This window comes from Otolemur garnettii, unplaced genomic scaffold (genome assembly GCF_000181295.1).
Source record: "Otolemur garnettii isolate 467f Iridium unplaced genomic scaffold, OtoGar3 scaffold00015, whole genome shotgun sequence".
Classification (NCBI taxonomy): domain Eukaryota; kingdom Metazoa; phylum Chordata; class Mammalia; order Primates; family Galagidae; genus Otolemur; species Otolemur garnettii.
In genome coordinates, this window is record NW_003852410.1 from 20,724,960 (window position 1) to 20,739,851 (window position 14,892).

The window sequence follows — 14,892 nt, forward strand, 5'->3', positions numbered from 1 at the left end:
ACAAATGTTGTATATCAATAAAAAGATTAAAGAAGGAAAAATATGTAGGTAGGTAAGAAAAATAAAGCTTTATAATAACTATGCATGGGTTGCCATTTGAGAGTTTTAAGTGAGGAAGTGAAATGATAAGGTCTACATTTAGGAGATCACTGGGGCTGGGGACTGGAGACTGGGTTGAACAGAGCAAGCTTTGACACAGAGAGACCAGCTAGGAGGCCACTGCTGTAGCCTCCCTGAAAGTTCAGACTCTTGGGATGTAGAGACGTATAGAGATGCTGACCGGTTTGAGAGATTTGAGAAATGAATATTATTCCACTTTCTCTATATCCAAGCAGTAGGCACAACTACAGAGAAAAAAAAGGTAGAGATTTTGTATCATTTGTTACATACAACTCAGGTGAATTTGGAGAACACTCTCCAAAATAAAGTAGCATAAGAATGGAAAATCAAGCATCCCAGGTACTCAATACTAAGTTGAAACTTGTAGATTAACAACAACTTGCACACATGAAAGAAAAACTCAATTAAATTCAACAAAGGGGAAGAAGGTCCAGTAAATGGCACACTTTCTGGATGACAGTCACAGCTAAAACTTGAACTTAACTTTACCAACACAAACAATGTAATCTAATCATATGTACCCTCATATTAATCTGAATGAAAAAAGAAAAAAAAACTACAGAGCAAAAGTAAAATTCAGGTTTTAAGTTGCCCAGTTAACCAAATAAAGTAATTCACGCCTACCTACATAGAATTCTTTGGGGGAAAGTGTTTCCTAAATTATTCTGATTAGCGGTTTCTCATCAACATTGTTGATTGGCAGTTACTAGCTATCTGGATGTTGACACTGGCATTAAGAAGCCATAAACTGACTCAAAGGTCTGCACATTGCTCTTTCAGCTAAACTGTTGAAAAAGACTTGACAAGTGCCCCACACGAGAATATAGAGGCACTGTGAGTTTACTTAACTACTGTATGGTAAAAAGTATTTATTCACTTGAATTCATCATAAACCTTATTATTCCTAGCATTAGCCCTACCTTCTCAATGCAGTCATTCCCTGTATCAAGTAGAAGTCATTCTTTCATCCCTCAGTCATGAAGTCTGTCTTCTGAATATCATGGCTCACAGTGAATTTGGTCCCCCATGCACAGTAACATTCTGTGGACTGGTCCATTTTAATTCTTTGGGGGTTCCTAGAGCTCTTGTGAACTTTATTCATCCTCAGCAGACTTAAAAAATAAACTCCACTTTATGTCATGTCTGTCTTTGCTCAAACCACAACCCTTGCTGAATACAGCCTACAAATTGCTCTTTCAGTTGAGTTGGCAAGGGTTCATCATTTGGAGGTCAAGGTTGCATATCTGTTTCCAATAACAGGTGCTTGTGATGAGCCAATAACTGTGGTGCCTGTATTTATAAATGAGCCATTACACCACCTACCATAGTCATAGCAACACTGTGGTAACCTCTCCCACACACCAGAATTAGAAGGGTTTTCTTCATCTTGATGTATTTCTCAGGACTTGTTAGAAATTTGATATTTAAAAATATCTTTACTGTTTTTTAACATTAGTATCACATTTATTCTATCATGGAAAATAAACAGTTGATGAATTTTAATGATATCTCTTTAAAGTCACCCCAGCTGTGTCTGTGTACACAATGAAATGGATAATAACGAAGACAATTATCTGGATGAAATGCCAAGAGCTGAGATAAGAATCCGAATCAAATCCAAAGTCACTCTGCCTCACTGTCTCTTCTCATTTGGCTGGTGTTTTCCCTTTTATTTCTTTTCTTCTGTTTTTTTTTTTTCCATTGTGATAAAATATACATAACGTAAAATTTATTACTTTAACAATTTTTAAGTAGACAGTTCTGTATCATTAAGTACATTCACAATGTTATGCAACCCTGACCACCATTTCCAGAAATGTTTTATTATCCCATACAGAAACTCTGTACTGTTAGACAATACCTCCGTATTCCCTCCTCCCCTCATCTCCTGGTAACCTCTATCCTACTTTCTGTGTCTATGAATTTGCCTATTCTGGGCATTCCATGTTGTGCCTGGCTTACTGTACTCAGCATATATTTTCAAGGTTCATCTATGCTATAGCATGTGTCAGGATTTCATTTCTTTTTGTCACAGAATAGTATTCCACCCTTTCAAATACCATGTTTTATTTATCCATTCATCAGCAGTCAGTGGACCTTTGAGTTGTTTTCACCTTTTAATTATGGTGAAGATGCTACTATGAATATGGGGGTATAAGAATCCATTGGAGTCCCTGCTTTTAGTTCTTTGGGGCATATACCCAGGAGTAGAATTGCTGGCTCATATAGTAATTCTATGTTAACTCTTTGAGAAATTTCCAAATTGTTTTCCATAGCAGCTGTGCCATTTTATAGTCCCATCAACAGTGCATGAAGGTTCCAATTTCTCTACACTCCGCCAACATTGGTTATTTACCATTTTTTTATACTAGCTACCCTAATGAGTGTGCCTATTTCTTTTTAAGTGGTCTTATTATCTGTATGCCTGATTATCTTGATATAATCAACTGATCATGCTATTGCTATTCAACATGGCTGAAGTAATTGTCCATATACATGCAAATTTTTATTCAGGCAAAAAATGTAAAAACAAACAAAAAAACTATCCATCATCTGAATTCAACTAACAATTACCCACAAGAGACAATGTAGCCATGGCTCACACTTATAATCCTAGCTCTCTGGGAGGCTGACACAGATGGATTACTTGAGCTCAGGAGTTCGAGACCAGGCAGAGCAAGAGAGAGACCCTGTCTCTACTAAAAATAAGACTACAGCTGGGTGTCTATAGTCCCAGCTACTTGGGAGGCTGAGGCAAGAGGGTCACTTGAATCCAAGAATTTGAGTTTGCTGGGAGCTAGGTTGCCACAGGACTCTACCCAAGGTACAGGGACTCTGTCTAAATAAATATAAAAATAAAACTGAAAAAAAGACAATAGAACCCAGTGCCTAAAAGCTCACTCTCTGGCACAGATTGCCAGAATTGGAACCCCAACTCTGCTCTAACCTGCCAAGTCTATGTGTCTGTGTCATGGTGAGCTGTGTAACTCCTAAGCAGCTTCCTCTCCTATGGAATGAATATAATAATGCACCTGATTCCTAGTATGGTTATGAGGATTAAATAAGTAAAGGCAGTCAAAGCCCTTAAAACAGTGCTCTGTAAATATTAGTTTAAGCATCATTAATCCAGTAAATTTCTAGGTTTCACATGCATGAAGACTTCCAGGCCTCATCCCATACCTCAGGCAACTAAGTCAGTGTCTTGGTAGAGAATGGTATCTACATTTTAATGAGCACCAAGTGTTCACATCATCCTCACATGCAATGGCATTTGACAACCCCTGCCCTAACCCATACCAGCCAGTCTCATCTTTGGATTTCCTCTGACCTTCGAGCAAGTGGGTCCTCAAAATGGATCCCATTTGTGACTAAAGTTGCAAAACTACAACTAGCTTTTTAAATTATTAGAGCTTATAGTCTATGAAATTATAAGACTATTCTATGAAGTACATTTCTTTTAAAGTTTTTCACTCTATTAATATGGTTGTAGCACCTTCTTCTTTCCAGAGCAAAAAGATGGATTTCCCCCCAACCACAGCCAATGAAAATGACAAAGGCATTATATTTTTTTGACCAATTCTGGCATAAATCACTTTAAACTCCAAAAAATCACACCTTATTTTTACAAAAGAATGATCCTAACACTTCACAAAATGCCAGCACACTCATGTGGCCAGCCACCTGGTTACTTCCATATATCCAGAAGTGTGACAGTAGATAGACAAAACATTGGAACTGAAGACACAACTTCTATCTTGACCTAAAAGGGCCATGGAAATGTTCCATTTCTTAAAAGCATCTTAAATAATCCAGAAAGGAGAGATCTTGTGAAATACTTCCTACATTTTATGTTTCAGAAGTTCTTTCAGCAACATGGGGTTTTCAGAAAATAGAAGGGTTGAAGAATATGAAGACTTCACCTGGGCCAGCCACACTTTTACAACCAGATCAGCTGCATAAGTTTCCCCCTGGGAAATCCCTCAGAATTTCCATTCCATGGCAAAAAGAAGTGGAACTGGAAACACAGTGTGAAAATTTTCTTCAAGAAAAGCTGGGGCTGCTGGGGCTGTAAAAGAGAGAAAAATGTAAGACTATTTCAAGCATAGAGCCCCAGAGTCATTGTGAAAGATGCATCACTCCAAAAAATTGCAAACAGTGGAAATATTTTGCACTGAAAACAAGGACCAGAGACATCCCATCAGTGGTTCACCAAGATTTCTCAGAGGCTCCATAATTTTAGGGAGCGGCTGTCCTGAGATATAGAGGCTGATGGAGAAATTGTAGTTTTACCACCTAGAGCTGTGGGGGGAAAGCCTGAGTTTCATAAACACACTATCAGCCTCTAAACATTCCCCAGCCCCATACCAGCATCATTAGATCTAAAAATGCCACCAGAATATAAAAAGTAGCGCCATTGTTGAGGGTTTACTAGGGCCAAACTCTGGACAAGCCTTTCTCATATGTTTTTCCTTAAATCCTGTATAGTAGACCCATTTTAACAAAGCAGGACAACATAAAGCTCATTCACTCATTCATTCATTCAATTAATATTCACTGGGCACTTTTTTTATCAGTAACTTTGGAGGACAGCAGTTAAAATGGAGGGGGTAGGGATATAGCCAATCTGAAAAGGCTGCATTCTATACAATTTCAAATAGATGTTCTGAAAAAGTCACATGATGGAGAGAGTTAAAAGATCAGTGGTTGTGCAGCACCTGTAGCTCAGTGGGTAGGACACTGGCCATGTAGACTGAGGCTGGCAGGTTCAAACCTGGCCCTGGGCCAGCTAAAACAACAATGACAACTGCAACCAAAAAATATAGCCCAGCATTGTGGTGGGTACCTGTAGTCCCAGATACTTGGGAGGCTGAGGCAAGAGAATCACTTAAGTCTAAGAGTTTGAGGTTGCTATGGGCTGTGATACCACAGCACTCTACCGAGAGTGACATAGAGACTCTGTTTCCAAAAAAAAAAAAAAAAAAGCCTGGTATTGTGGTGGGCCCCTGTAGTCCCAGCTACTTGGGAGGTGGAAGCAAGAGAATTGCTTAAGCTCAGGAGTTTGAGGTTGCTGTGAGCTGTGACACCACAGCACTCTATCAAGGGCAACATAGTGAGACTATCTCAAAAAAAAAAAAAAAACCAGTAGTTAAGAGAGGTTAGGGGCAGGGAACAAGGAAAGAATAGGTAGAACACAGAGGATTTTTAGAGAAGTGAAACTATTCTGTATGATGCTGTAATAGTGAGGACCTGTCATTAAACATTTGAAAAGACCCACAGAGTGTACAACCCCAACACTAAATCCTAATGTAGACTATGACCTTTAGTTAATTATAATAATGCATCAATATTGACGCATTATATGCCACACTGACACAAGTCATTAGTAACAGGGGAAACTGGGGGGAGGAGGGTGTGCTTTCCACTCAATTTTTCTGTAAACCTAAAACTGTTCCAAAATATACGGTCTATTGATTTGTAAAAAAGAAAAATGTGAAGAGAGGGAAACCACAGTCCCTATCATCATGAGGACTTAACAGAGGGCAAGCCAGATTCAAAACAAGGCTCACACCTGTAATCCTAGCACTCTGGGAGACTAAGTCAGGTACATTGCCTGAGGTCATGAGTTCAAGAGCAAGACCCTGTCTCTACTGAAAATAGAAAAGTTAGCCGGGTGTCGTGGTGGGCACCTGTAGTCCCAGCTACTCAGAAGGCTGAGGCAAGAGGTTTGCTCAAGCCCAAGAGTTTAAAGTTGCTGTGAGTCTTGATGCCAGGGCATTCTACCCAGGGCAACAGAGTGAGTCTCTGTCTCGAAAAAAAGAGAGAAAGAAAGAAGAGACATAACAAGAGCTGTGCTCTTTGTAACTAAGGAAATAAGGCAAAGGACTGTTATTTGCATTGATGGGCTTAGTCAGGGGAGGCTTCTCTGAGGGGGTAACATCAAAGCCAAGACCTAAAGTAACCAACATGTGAACTGGGGGAAAAATGTTACACCTAGAGGGAACAGCATGTGCGAAGACCCTGGGAAGAAAGGGAAATCCAGAGGCACAAGGAAGCCACACAGCTGACAAATGGCGGAGCTGGGATATGACTCACCTTCTGATCTCACCTCCTCTTCTTTAAATGACCAGTCTCTTGGATATCAAACTCCACTCTTTTTTCAAATTCTCCTTGTACTCCCTTTCCCTATGGTCTGGCTGGATAGTGTAAACATTACTTAAAAAGGGAATCAATTCTTCTGTCACCAATGGCAGAGCATTCTGCCCCACACTTCAATCAGCATAGAAAATTCCAGGACTTTGCTCTCCTGCTATCTTTAAAATCCTAGGGGTGGAGGGGCATTTTGTTGTTTGGAAGAAAAGTTCATCTGTTCCTTATTTTCCAAAAACACCCAGCATATATCATATCATTCAACTCTTATTGGGCACGTACATCTCTTTGCATTATGAGAGAAGTTCCTATGGTCTTTGTAAATATTTCTTATACTTGACTGACCATGTTATATATACTGTGCTGTGCTAATCTTAACCGTGGTTGAGAGTATTTCTGTGCACAGATCTGGATAAATGGAGCAGCTTCCTAGCCAGTAGAGTAAAAACACTCATGGCCATTGTTCTGTGAGTCTGCTGAAAGACTTTACATATGTCCAAAATCAAAATACAGGGTACTCTTTTCCTAAAGAAGGAGAAAAAAAAATCCAGTCCATTTGAAAAAGCATTTCAGAACCAAAAACATGGCATGTAAAGAAGAAAGAGGTGAATGTGTTATTTTCAATGGAAAAAACAGCTGCTTAAGTCAGATAGAAACCAGATGGGAGAGAAAGAATCAGAAGAGTAAAGCTGAAAGGCATTCAGGAAAAAGACATCAGAGGCGAAATGTGCTCCCAAGTCAGAGGAGCGGTGACTCCCAGACTTTTCTTCCTGTGGTGCTGGACCATATGGCTCACAGGAACATGGAAGAAAAACGGAGGTGCATGCACCAAGTCACCCAAGGAACTGGTCCCCAAGACAATTCAGTCACACTCACATGGCTAAGTGAGACGTTGGGAGCTTGGCACATTCCCTGAGGAAGTGGATAGGAGGCCCAGAAGGAGAAGGGAGCGTCTGAGCGTTCTCCGCCAGCCCACTGCTGGGGAAATAAACCAGACAGGAAGATTCCAGGCCTTTTAAGCTGTGTTTATGGGAGCGCTCCTTTGTCACAGTCCACCTGTCTTTCCCCACTGCTCTCCAGGGAGCCCTGGGGAACGCCAAGGCTTTGCTCAGACAACAGCCGCTGCGGCCATGTCGCCCGACAGACGTGAGGCAGGGCGTCCTGTGCACTGTTCCCTCCGCGCTGTGTTGTGGCTTTCTCACGCTGGCGGAGCGTATTATTTGAGTTGCCACATGCTGACCACAGGCTTCCGCTTGCACCACATGCTGACCTCAAAGGAGGCTCGCTCACGTTTGGGCTTCCCGCCGAGGCTTGCTGTGGGGCTGAGGTTGTGGCCTGGGCGGCTGGCATGGTGTCCGCCCACACGATGCTGGAGACGAGCCTGCCTCTCCTCTCCCTGACAGTCACCCTGTTCAGACTCAGAGAGTCCAATCACCCACCAGTGTGGTTTGCTAACAGATTATCTGCTTAGCATTACCTTAGCAGCCAATGATGAGTTAACACCAGGTTACGAAGAACAGCCAGCAGAGAAGACAGCTAGCTCCTCACCATGCCGGGAAAGGACAGAGCTGGTGTCTTAACCACTCAGACCTCTCTGCCCACCCCCCAGCCCCTCTCCCACCCTGGAGTCACCCCTGATCTTGGTGCAGTATTTCTCAAGGTGTATTGTGCTCTCAACCCCCCTGGGACTCTTGTTCACAAGCAGATTCAGATTCATTAGTTTGGGGGAAAGGCTTGAGATTCTGCATTTCTATCTCACCCCCCAGGTGATGCCAGTATCACTGGTCTACTGATGATGCTTTGAACAGAAATGTCTTAGTTGATAAAAAAGAAAATCTTATTTTAAAAATAAAACACAAGCTGGTTTCATAAAGCTCTACAACCTTAACCCAATCACTAAACATCCTTAAGCCTCAGTTCTCACATTCATAAAATGGTGATAATAATAATATCTATTTCACAGGGTGGTTGAGAAAATCAAGTGGCATAATTTATAATAAAAGGCTTATTATAAACAGTATCTTTACAGTTAAAAGTAGAAAGACTTTTCAGTTTATGGGAGCCAGTGAGGACCTTTTTAAGCAGAAAAAAAAGGTCCTCACTGGCTCCCGTAAACTGAAAAGTTTGGAGTGCATCTGGCTGCAGGCATAGCTGGATCCAGTTACTCAAATTATTTCTTCCAGATGCTTCCTTGCTCTTGCATTCTTTCTCAATCTCTCGATCTCTCTCTTAATCTGTTTCTTACTCCTTCTCTCCTCCTCTTTCTCCCTTCCTCTCATTCCTCATTCCTTCTCATCTGGGGCTCTACTTTTTTCTGTGTGGCCTTATACTCAGGCATGCTCTCTCATGTGCCATGGGAAACACGTGCTTACAGAGACGCTGAGGCTGGAGGTGTGGAGACCTTAGTACTCTTTGACTCTCTCATCTCCCTTCATATCTAACTCTGCTCACCCTGGATATTATTTCCTCTTATTCAGCAGTTACTTTTTGTGTTTTGGGTATTTTGTTTTTTGTTTGTTCATTTGTTTTTTTGAGACAGAGTTTCACTTTGTCACCCTGGGTAGAGTGCCATGGCATCAAACCTCAAACTCTTGCCTCAGCCTCTTGCTACAGCACCTGCCACAATGCCCAGCTATTTTTAGAGATGGGGTCTGGTTCTAGCTCAGGCTGGTCTCAAACTTGTGAGTTTAGGCAATCTGCCCACCTCAGCCTCCCAGAATACTGGGATTACAGGTGTAAGCCACCACCCCCAGCCAATTCAGCAGTTACTTTAAAACGAATAGGATGTATAGCTAAGTGCAGCAGTTGATACCTATAATCCTAGCACTGGAAGGCCAAGGCAGGATGATCACTTGAGCTCAGGAGTTCAAGACCAGCCTAAGCAAGACTGAGACCCCCGTTTCTACTAAAAATAAAAAAAATTAGCCAGGCATTATGGTGAGCACCTGTAGTCCCAGCTACTCTGGAGGCTGAGGCAGGAGAATTGCTTGAACTGAGGAGGTTGCTGTGAGCTAAGCAGATACCATAGGACTATAGCCCAGGTGATAGAATAAGAACCTTTTCCATAAATAAATAAGTAAACAAACAAAATAATAGGATGTAAACTGACCTCTAATCAGGTGGCATAAAAAGACCATCTACTAGAGGCCAGAGGTCTGCCATCTAATCCAGGTTTTGCCACTAACTGGCTTTATAACTTGGGTCCAGTTTGTTTCACCTCTGTGGCTTAGTTCCCCATCTGCAACATAGGGTTGCATCAGTTATCTTAAATGTCCTTTCTAGCTCAAAGTTGTGTGTTTCTATGATTCTGTCCTTACAGAATGACACCACTAAGAGCTACTCACATTTTAGCAGACAATTTCTGAGATGGCAGTGACTTGATAGGATGAATGAATGACCACCAGCAGAAATGTAATCAAGAAATTTGCATAAGAGAAAGTAGGAACCTTTTCCCAAACCTGATAAACATCACTCCATGTGGGTATTCACCTAGTCATGGAATTCTGAATTTGCTATTTAGGTCACTCAAAACTGTGGCCTTGGTTGGCCTATGTTAATACAAGGGCAGAAACCAAGGCTGAGTCACACTCAGGCCTGCTTTCCTCTGACCAGATATCTGGCTTGCCACTTCTTAGCCTGACAATGACCCTCGTCCTCCTTCAGGATGATCTAGCCAGTCTTTCCATGGTCTCTCCCGTGTAGGTGTGTCCTGAGCCTACTTGGCCTTCTTATTGCTCCAGCCTTCGAAGTGTCCCCAACCTGCAAGTCCCCACCAAAACTTCATCCTATTTCCCAACCCCTTGAAAGTCCCACACCTTGCTAAGTGGAGACATTACCTTCAAGAAACTAATTGCTTTTGGTTTACTAATGGGTAGTAAAGTTACCCTCAAAAACAATATATGTGTGCTTCTGAAAGGCCTTATCCTAATACAGAAGAATGACTCCAATGGTGGAATTTCAGGCCCTGTGACAGGTGAAGAGGGACCTGGACTAGAAGCTAAAACTATGAGCTTACTCTCAGGCAAATTTTTATTTATTTTATACTCCACTTCTTTTTTTTTTTTTTTTCTCCAGTTTTTGGCCAAGGCTGGGTTTGAACCTGCCACCTCTGGCATAAGGAGCCGGCACCCTACTCCTTTGAGCCACAGGAACCACTGCACCACCCTTATATTTCACTTCTTCCAAACAATATTGCAGGTCACTGTGACTATAAAAAAGGTATATGCATTTTTCTAATGTAATAGATAAAAATTATGAAATGTAATAGATAAAAATGATAGAAATTACATTTAAAGATGGAAAAATAAATCAAGCCCCTAGCCTAGGCTAATATTTATTGTGAGGATAAAAATTCACCCTGCACTTCTTGCTAGCCAAGGCAAAAAGAAAACATGGTGAATTAAATCACTTTCAAGCACCAGTTAAAAGGGAAATGCTAGATGATAGTTATAAACTGGCAGAGAGAATCACACCAAGGACTATAAACAGTGTAAGAACAATGGCTTAAAAGGCTGCTTATTACATTGATATAGGTATGTTCTTCACACACTTGATCTTAGCCAAAAGGCTGAGAAGCGATAGTACGTAGGTTCTTCATATGGAGTTTTGGTTGTGTCCTTGAGAAAAGACAACCTCAGAGGTAGAGGGTTACCTCATTTTCTCAAGTATGACCTTGTCTATACAGCACAAAATGAGCGTTCAGTTATCAGAGGCAACCACAGTTGTTCATTCAATCTCCTGCCTGATTTGAACAGTGGATGTTTAAGTTATCACTAAGTCCTATAATTGTTACAGCCAAGTTGCTCTCCAACTAATCCAGAACCCTTTTCACCATTGCCCCCAGCCTCAAGCTGGACGCTCATCACCTTTCCCCTGGGCCTAATTCATCTCTCTACCACCAACCTTCCAGTTCATTCATACAGAGCAGTCAGAGATGACCTTTCTAAAACACAAATCTCATGGTGCTATGTCAGAGCCTTCCTGTCACCACCAGTTTGCAAATGTCTCAGCCTGGCCTCTGGGGCCCTTCTGATCTGGCCTCCTGTATGTGCCCTGCCAGACTCATCTCTTTTCCTCTCCCATCCTCTCTCTCATCTGAAATATTTTTAGCTCTTCTGAATGTCCCACGATCATTGTCTGGCTATTCTTTCTCACCGTTCAGATCTCAGCATAGACAAAACATCTTTCCCCAATATATCCTCAGCCTCTCCAGCCTGTCCTTTGTCTGGGTCCCCATCTCATCACTTCTGGAACCATGTTAGAATGGCCAGTGTGCTCACCTACTTGCTCTACTGGACTCTCAACTCCATTGCCAAAAGCTCAGCCCCCACCCTAGCCCTGGAGCCATCTGTGCTGCTCCGCAGGCCATATGATCGTAAATAGTCACACCCTTCCCCATGCCTCAGTTTCTTTATCTCTAAATAGGACTCATAATGGTGCCTACATTTTAAAGATATTGCGAGGACTAAATGAGAAGATTCACTAATAGTTCTTATACTGTTTCATGCACACAGTAAGTACAACTATTATTATTATTAATTGTATTATTGTATTAGAGTAGGAATTTTTTTCTTATTCACTGTTGTATGCACACACCCAGTTCCATGTCTGGCACAGAGTAGGTGATCCACAAGCACTTGCAGGCTGAGTGAGTGACTGTTGACTTGTCTAGGGTTGTCATGTACATTGTTCTGTTTGGTCTTCACTTGGTCTGTGACAACCAAAAGAACCAACGTGCCAGCACCTCCCCAGTTTGTTTGCTCTGGTGTTTTTTCCATTTACTCTGTGAGGAAAAGGATTCCATTTTACAAAGAAGGGAGGAAGGGTGGGGGCCTGGTTCCAAAGGCCTGTTTGTTCTCATTATTAATTTTCCCCTCCTCTTCCAAGCAGAGTTTGAATGATTTTGAATGTGCACTCATCTGGAACAGCACCCTCATTCTCTCATTTCATGCCTGGCTGCAATTAAAGTCAAAGGCAAAATTTTAAAATACAACTTTATTATAGAGTGAAAGAATTGTTGATGCAGGAACTAGCCTGTAGTCTTACAATATTACCAAAAAGAAAAAAAAGAAAAGAATACCAAGCTGCCAACTTGTGGGTTTGGTCCCGCCAGCAGAGACTCGAAACTCTAGAATCAATAACTCAGTTAACTTTGCTGATTTCTAATGCAATTATAAACACTGGAAAATTGCCCAAATGCTCAAAAAGGAAATAAGGTTCTACTTAGAATATCCCCACACCCTTTTCTAAAGAAATACTTGGGTGATAAAGGCAAAATAACTGAATCGGGTGAGGTTTGGCAGTTTCAATGTCAGACTGGAGAACTGTGGAATTTCAGAACTGGAAGCTCAGAAGTCATCCCAAGGCCATTTTACAGATAAGATAACTGAGGCCCAAAAGGAGAAGGAACTTGCCCAGGTTCACACAATGGGCATCAATCTCGAAAGACCCCCATCTTTCTTTCTTTATTTGTATAAGAATATTTACTGAGATCCTATTTGGGGCCAGACACTGTGCTAAGCATGAGAAATTCATTAGTGGGCCAAACAGATGTGTTCTTTGGCCTTGTAGAACTTAACATTCTATGGGGGAGTCAGACAGTTAACAAGAAAACCAACAAATAAGTAAGTAATAAATGGCCAGAACGAAAGAGATTGCAGTAGTAGAGGCCATCAGGGAGGCAACTCCCAGGAGGTGACATTCTCAGCCAAGACCTGGGAAAAGAGATACTCAGAGACAAGGAAGAGCTTGGTAAATTAAAGAAGCCAAAGGGTGAACAATGTGGCTGGAGCATAGTGCGTGATGTCACGGCCACACCCCTAAAACAGAATATGATAGCACTTATACTCCTCCGCCCTCCAAAAAGGGGACTCTGTCACTGGCTTTTGGCAGAGTATGGAGGGGCTGGAACCCAATTTCCCCCCACTCCTGAGGTGGGAAACCTGCATCCATCCTGCTCTCAGACCTTTCACAGAACTCACTTGTGAAAGTACTTTTCCTTCACAAGCAAGAAGAGAGTTTGACCAGGTTTAGAAGTCAACTTCCAGATCAGGAGAAAACCATGCCCAAGAGAGCATGACTCTGGGGAAGAAGGTCTGGAGAGGAAGTGTCAGCACAACAAAGTGATTAAGAGTGGAGACTGTGGCTGGTGCAGTGTCTCACACCTGTAATCCTAGCGCTCTGGGAGGCCAAGGAAGGTAGATCACTTGACCTCAGGAGTTGGAGACTAGCCTGAGCAAGAGTGAGATCCCATCTTCACTAAAAATAGAAAAATTAGCCAGGCATTGTGGCAAGCACCTGTAGTACCAGCTACTCAGGGGACTGAGGCAAGAAGGAACACTTGAACCCAAAGAGTTTGAGGTTGCTGTGAGCTATGATACCACGGGCACTCTACCCACGGTGACAGTGAAACTCTGTCTCAAAACAAAAAAAAAAAGGAAGTGAAGACTGTAGTCAGACACCCCTGGGGAGAGGCCAGTCTCAACCATTCCAGACCTGGGCAAGTTGGTTAAATTTCTCTGAGCTATGGTTTTCCTCTCTGTAAAATGGGTAGCTCAGAGTGGAATCTGAAGGACTAGAGGAGCTCACACTTATAAACTGCTAAGTACCTCACTAATAGCCATGCACTCACTCGTAGCCATGCACTCACTCACAGAGGAACTCACACTTACAAACTGTCAAGCCCTCACTCATAGCCATGTGCTGGCCTTAGCTTTCTTGGGTATGCATACCAGCTGGCCTGAGTGAGGACTCTTGCTTCCTTCCTCCTGGTGCCACAACCCTCCTACACTATCATGCCTTCCTATCTATCTATCTAGCATTTGGTGAGCCATAACTAGATAGGTAGCATTCTATCTACTGGGTCTATCCTAGTATAAGACCCAGTAGGCTGCCCACCCACCACTACCTTCCAAATCCAACAATAAAAGATGAACAACTTCACCAGAATCAATAAGATGAATTGCACTGTTTTTTGTTTAAACACCGCAATGAGGTGATGTCTGGTTTTTATTAAATATCTTAAGTAAATTATTAATTCATACCAGAAACAAAAGTATAAACATGGCTGTATAAGAAACATTGATATTCCAACAGTCTAGAGATGACTCCAAGGGCCCCAACTGGCCACACTCTAGGACACACACACCTAACTGGCTTGAGGCCTCAGCTGCACTGAAATCCCAGCAAGGAGATTTCTGAAAGTCAGAAAATTAGGGTGTTCCTCTGCTCCACTCCACACAACCACTGCACCCACACACATTACATGTAAGAGTCCTTGATTCCATTCCTCAACACTGGATAACAATGATGATGATTATTATAACAACAGTAATGCTCACAGAGCACTTCTGTGCTAGGCTCACAGGGCCCACTCTAGCAGGCAAATGAACAAACTCCTGAAATGTGGCTGGTCAAAACTGAGATGCACTATAAGTGTAAAATATATGCTGGATTCCAAAGATACACTTATTAAAATTGATTTCATCTGTTTTTACTTTTATAAATGTAGCTGCTACAAAATTTTTAATTATTTATGTGGTTTTCATCATATGTCTGGTCAAAAGGTACTAAGGGTAAAGCATGGCACATGTATTATTTCCTTCTAGCCTCACAGTAACCCCTTCA